Source organism: Brassica napus, chromosome A6 (assembly GCF_020379485.1).
Source record: "Brassica napus cultivar Da-Ae chromosome A6, Da-Ae, whole genome shotgun sequence".
Classification (NCBI taxonomy): Eukaryota; Viridiplantae; Streptophyta; class Magnoliopsida; order Brassicales; family Brassicaceae; genus Brassica; species Brassica napus.
In genome coordinates, this window is record NC_063439.1 from 16,052,728 (window position 1) to 16,059,335 (window position 6,608).

General features: G+C 44.4%; 1 long non-coding RNA gene across 1 annotated transcript; it reads left to right on the plus strand.

Moving 5' to 3' along the window:
- The first annotated feature begins 5,210 nt into the window (after positions 1-5,210).
- On the plus strand, positions 5,211-6,128 carry LOC106351761. The gene is made up of 2 exons (XR_001271394.3): positions 5,211-5,795; positions 5,881-6,128. It is a non-coding gene; the product is annotated as an uncharacterized LOC106351761 (long non-coding RNA).
- The last annotated feature ends 480 nt before the right edge of the window (positions 6,129-6,608 follow it).

A 6,608-nucleotide genomic window follows, 5' to 3' on the forward strand; every position in this document is an offset into this window, starting at 1 on the left:
CCGATTATCATACCATAAAAAGAAAGCCGCGGAGCGGCAGGGATTCAAAGCCACACACGGCCAGTCCCGAAATACAAACAAGGCCATTCAAGGCCGAAACATAAAAACATAAAAAAAAATCTCTCGCAAGAGATCTAACCCAAGTCATCCTCAGAATTCACGCCCCCTCTTCACCCGCTGCCTCGTCCGAGCCTGGAGCCGCACCACCTCCGTTTTCTCCGACCATCGGGTCTTTCCCCTCTGGGTCTTCTGAACACGTCGGAAGGAAGCCAAAGCTCGGTCCCTACGTAGTGACCGAGCGCTCGTCCCGCTCGGTCGCTACTTAGCGACCGAGCTCGAGCCAAAGCTCGGTCGCTACGTAGCGACCGAGCGATCGTCCCGCTCGGCCGCTATGTAGCGACCAAGCTCGGCCAAACTCTGTCGTTACGTAGCGACCGAGTGATCGTCCCGCTCGGTCACTACGTAGCGACCGAGCTCGAGCCAAAGCTCGATCGCTACGTAGCGACCGAGCTCGAGCCAACGCTCGGTCGCTACGTAGCGACCGAGCGCTCGTCCCGCTCGGTCGCTACGTAGCAACCGGGCTCGAGCCAAAGTTCAATCGCTGTGTAGCGATAGAACCCTTCCAAACATTGACAGACATCAATCCATGCATTCTCGTCAAACCATCAAATGCTATCTCCCGAAGACCGTAGCAAGCTCAGTCTATGTTTCCGCTATTCTAAATGATCGATCAAACTTTGCGAATTAAAAACCGCGGAAAGTTCGTTCTTTATCGAAAGAATTCGTAGTAAACGTGTCGAGTCGGAAGACGGCCCAAAGGGACCTAAAACACGACTCGAGGCCCATCCTACGATTTCTTAACCAAAATCCCGTAAACCACAGCACGGTTTACGCTTGGTCCACAAGGAAGGATAAATGTCAAGTTTCTGCGGATAAATACGGAAGTTTTGAAGATAATTGTGAAGATCGGGAAAAATGGAATATCTCTATTTTTATGCTATGACGGCTTAAGGGCAGAAGAGTAAACGTGTAAACCGACCTTGGAGCTAGTATATAAGGAGTCCTAGGCGAGGAGCATGGGAGAGAACTTTTTCAGAGAAAACTTAGCACTTAGAGCAATTTAGGCAATTTTCCGTTTTTGTTATTTCGAGCTACGACTCAATTTGGTTTAGCCGTTTTAGGGTTACTAGAACTAGGAATCTCGCCGACAGCTCTCGAGCCCAGGCTTATACCTTGTTGTAAAGGCTCATACGCAAATTCGGAATAAGATCTTCTTTGCTCTCTCTTTCGATTTCTTATACTTTATCGTTGTTATTCTCGTGTTCTGATTGTTTGACGTGTGGTAATTAGCAGATATCCGGGTCCTCTGGGAAATTAGGGTTTTCCTAGTTTCCTTATTTAAACAGAAATCGAGAGTGCGAATTTCGGTTCCCACAGTCGGTCTGGTAAGATGCGTCAGTTAAGTCTAGGGTTTGACGTGTGTGGCAATGAGTGAGATCATTGTATTGATTGATCATTAGGTTGCTAGAAATGTTTGGACTTAATGATGACGATATGAAATGATAAGATGCATTAACTGATTGTAGTAGCTAGTCAGTCCTAGTTCCCGCATAGAGTAGGATAGAGTGTCATGCGTGCAGGCTGGTCTAGAGTCACTTCGCTGAGTAACTTGTTGCTCATTCCTCCATTTTCATTTCCCTATGCGCAGGACTGTAAGTAGAAGTATATGGATGTGGGTGTGATGGTATTTCAAAGAAGGTTATGCGTTCGTCGACTCTTGGGACCAGTAACGGGACACGTAGGGTTGTCTAAATGAGTAGACATGTGTACATAACGCCCTTTCGATAACTCCGGTGGGACGCCGGGGGATCGGGCCGTTACAATTGGTATCAGAGCTGGATAAGATCCCTTAGTTCTGTCCTAAGGGATCAGCATTTCCGACGTTTTCAAAAAAAAAAAAAAAAAAAACTCGTTTTCGGAAAAAAAAAATGGATTGCTAATATTACTAAGTATTTTTGGATTGTGAAAAGATTATTTGAAAATCCCACTATATCCATACTTCTATTATGGTTCTGATTGAAATTTTATTGCAGGATGTTTTCGCTTGACCATTATGAGTGGAGGATGCCGCGTATGCACTACGGACGGAGGAACACCAGGGAGTATGCCCAAAGGCGTCACCATGACATGGAGGGTAACTTGGTGCTACCCATGTTCCCGGATCCTGAAGAGCAGTACAGGGAGTTTCCATTCAGGTACCCGCACGAGCAGACTGTGAGGCGTAAAGTGTTGATGCCACATTTCCAGAGGATGGCTATGGAGGAACGCATACTACAGGGCCATGCAAGGTTCCAGCTTGGAACCGAAGAGGGGCCCCCGAGGAAGCGTGGCCGTCCATGCAAGCCGCCAAGTGCAGCGGGGGGAACCCCGAGGGTGTTCACCGGGAAGTGCCAGTGTGGAGTGCTGATCAAGAATGCTCAAGAGGACCAATCAGTCGCTTGATACACCGAGGACTTCATCAACCAAGCCAAGCTGTGCAAGCCAAAGAATGCAGAGACATGGTGCGGATGGTATAAGAACGGGCTTCGCAAGGAAATCCAGGCGCAGTTGAGGGGTGTTTTGAAGCCCCTGGAGTTCGCGCTAGTGAGACGGATGGCGGGTTTCACCATAGAGGCAGAGGAGAAGATTGCAGCCAATGTGGCCGCTCTCTCGAGCATGGAAGGAGGGAACCCGGGTAGGGACGCCAAAGGCCAGGAGGTGCTGGTCGGGGAACTCGCTAAGGGAAAGCGGGGACGTCTGCGGAAACCTCCTACAGAGACATGTGATTGTGATGTACTGGTCCAGATGGTTCAGAAGCCATGCAAGATGAGAGATTACCTGGAGGAGTTCTTGGATACGGCCAAGAGGTGTCAACCGAAGCCAGCAGAGGAGTGGTGTCATCTGTTTAGGGCTGGGCTACGTGGAGATATTCGTGAAGAGCTCGTGGGGGTTCTGGAGCCTCTGGAATTTTCACTGGTGAGAACTATGGCCAACCAAGCACTGCACGCAGAGGAGTGGTTGGCGGAAGGTGAGGCGGAGGCCGAGTATGATCGCGTCGTGGAGGGTGATGAAGACCTTGGACCCGAGACCCGCTGTGCCCCGCCATGTCAATGTGGCTAGACGAGATCCTAGGGACGATTCGTAGGAGTAGGACACGTGTTTCGCTATTGGTGTTATTTCATTTATTGATTATTAGTGTTGGTGTTCTTTCCATTCTTTACGGCATTCTGTGTTTTGTGCAGATGCGCTGAGTTTTCTTTTACAAATTATTGTAGTCCTACTCCTTTTATTTATCTATGACATTCATTCATTGGTTTTAAAGATCCCAATAGAGTTATCATGCCTTGTATGCCTCCCTTGATTGTTGTGTGAATGTGTGAGTCCATTTCGATGACAAACGATAAGTCCGAAAGATGGGGGCCTTGGAATTCGGGGACGAATTCCGATTAACGGGGGAAGATTGTAACGGCCCGGTTCCTGGCCCATAAATTTCTTTGGGAATATGGGCTTCTCTACGGCCCATTTGGCAAAGACCTAGGGTTTTTCTTTCCCCTTTTCCTATAAAAAGAGATGCAGCCTCCCTTTTTGCCTCATTCAGAAACTGAAGCGAAGCTCTGCAGAGAATTCCCGGAGACCAGAAACCCTAGCCGTTGAGCTCTCTTACTTTCTCTCTTGCGCCGTCTCTCTCTCTTCTCTCTCTCTCCCGCGCGTTGCTCTCTCTCTCCTTGCCGTTGCTCTCTCTCTCTCCTCGCCGTTGCTCTCTCTCTCTCCTCGCCGTTGCTCTCTCTCTCCTTGCCGCCACACGCTCTCTCTCTCCTCGCCGGCGCCGTGTGGTGGTGGTGATCAGATCTCAACCTTCTCTCATCCTTGTTTCCAGATCCAGATCCAGATCTAGGCTAAGGTGGAGTGTCTTGAACCCATCTTGTTCTCATGTTCTGTATACTCCTTTATGTTGGAGTTAGGTTTGATTAAGCCCTGTTTGAGAGCTAGGATAATAGAACATGGATATTACTAGGTTGATAGATGAATGGATCATGATGCATAAGAACCCTCACACTGTTAAATGGGACTTAATGAACTGAATTGAATTGTTGTGGTGATGATTGATTGGTAATTGATGCTTGTATGTTTGGATGTGTAGTCCCATGAGTGGTTTGCGATTAAAGCTAGGATAGTAGAAATAAGTGAATGCTAGGTTGATAGATGAGAAATGAATGTTAAGGTTATTGGGTAGAATCTGTGTGTCATGAGTATTGTATGTGACACTGAGAACGGGTTGCGTCTAGTGAATGAGTTCAAGTCCAAGACTAAGTGAAAAAGGAAAGTGAATGAGAATGAAAAGAGATACGTGAAAGTGATAAGGATGTGAAAGGATAAGTGAATGTATAAGAGAATAATGTCAAGGTTAAGCATGGGTCGGGAAATCATATAGAGTCTAAGGAAAGTATGTGTGGCAGTAGTTCCACGCTAGGTATCCATAAGAGATGTGGCGAATCCACAAGAATATGGACGCACCCATAGGAGATGTGGCGAATCCACAAGAATATGGGGTAGAAGCCTAGGAGGAGCTACCCACAGTGATAAGAAACGAAGTGCCAACCGCGAGAGGCGGGATATAAAAATGTGCATTGTAGAGTTCTTAGTCCATGGTCGGGTAACGGGGTGTTAAAGGTGTCATAGGATTGAGTCGGTCTGGTAAGATGCGTCAGTTAAGTCTAGGGTTTGACGTGTGTGGCAATGCGTGAGATCATTGTATTGATTGATCATTAGGTTGCTAGAATGTTTGGAATTAATGATGACGATATGAAATGATAAGATGCATTAACTGATTGTAGTGGCTAGTCAGTCCTAGTTCCCGCATAGAGTAGTATAGAGTGTCATGCGGGCAGGCTGGTCTAGTCACTTTACTGAGTAACTTGTTGCTCATTCCTCCATTTACATTTCCCTATGCGCAGGACTGTAAGTAGAAGTATATGGATGTGGGTGTGACGGTATTTCAAAGAAGGTTATGCGTCCGTCGACTCTTGGGACCAGTAACGGGACACGTAGGGTTGTCTAAATGAGTAGACACGTGTCCATATCGCCCTTTCGATAACTCCGGTGGGACGCCGGGGGATCGGGCCGTTACAGGTGGCTCTGCTGCTCAAGCTGAGGTGACCTGAAAGCTTGATTCTTTCTGTTCTGTATTATTGAAAAAATGCCATGTTCTAAGTTTCTGCTTTATAGAAATCATAGAGCTTGAAAAGGGTAATCATTATAGTAGTGTAGAATCCTTTGATATGGTGATACTTATATTAGTAATCCACGAGTTTTGTTCAGTAGAGAAAACTCTGTGTGTGTGTGTGTTTTAAGCTAGTTTTCCATTGATTCTGAACAGGCACCTGCTCAAGGTGAGGTGTCTTTACATGAATGCTTGATTCTTGTTCAAATCTTTGTTTCTGTTCTCTATTATTAAACAGTGAGATGCTCTAAGTTTCTGCTTAATAGAAACCATAGACCTTTGTGTGTGTGTGTGTTTGAGGTAGTTTTCCATTAAACAGTGAGATGCGACCTTGATAAGGGTTTGGAAATCTATTATTAAACAGTGAGAATGCTCTGTCCACGAGTTGTGTTAAGCTTTTCTCCATTGATTGTGAACAGGCACCTGCAGCTGATGACGATGATGACATATCTGTTTGGTGACGAGAGTGAGGAGGAAAAAAGAACTGCAGAGGAGAGTGAGGCTGCTAAGAAGGACACCAAGAAGCCCAAAGAGAGTAAGCCTCTCTTTGTTTTACTGCAAGCATGTGTGTGTCTATTGCTTTTGTTGGGATCTCATGTGGTGAGTAATAATTGTTGCAGCAAACCTGGTTCCAGTTGGTTACAGTATCAAGAAGCTCGCGAGCATCAACTATACACCAAGCTCGAATGACAAAAGCTGAGAAGTATTATTTCTTCAACAGATCAATACACAAGCTTTTCAAAAAATTGTATGATTAACGGATGTAACATATCAAATATACATTTGTTGAAATGTTTATTTTTGGCTTATTATGTATCAAATCTCAGTATCTCATCCAAACACGTTTCTGATGCAGAGTTTTTACTAGAATTAAGTTGGCCTAACTTGTTCTCTGATTTTGTTTATCACTAGGTTTGATGGTTACATGTTCTGTTTTGGAGTTCATGTATTAACCTTGTAATTCTTGGATCGTTAATGAAAAAGCATATAGTATTTCAAACATAAACCACAAACTCTAAAATTTAAAACAAAAATATAATTTTATAATTTTACTTTTTACTTTGGATTTTTGAAATATTAAACATTACTAATAACCATATAACTTCAAACACAATCTTAAATCCACACCCTAATCCCTAAACCCCAAACTTACACTCTACATACAAAGTTATAAATCTAATCCTTTCAAACTTATATTATAAATTTTAAACTTAAACTCCAAGTATATTCTAAAACTCAAATCATATAATTAATTCTAACTCTTAACCATTAACCCTAAACCACATACCTCATATTAACATATATCATAATACATGAAATCTTAAATTTTAAATAATTTATAATTCTA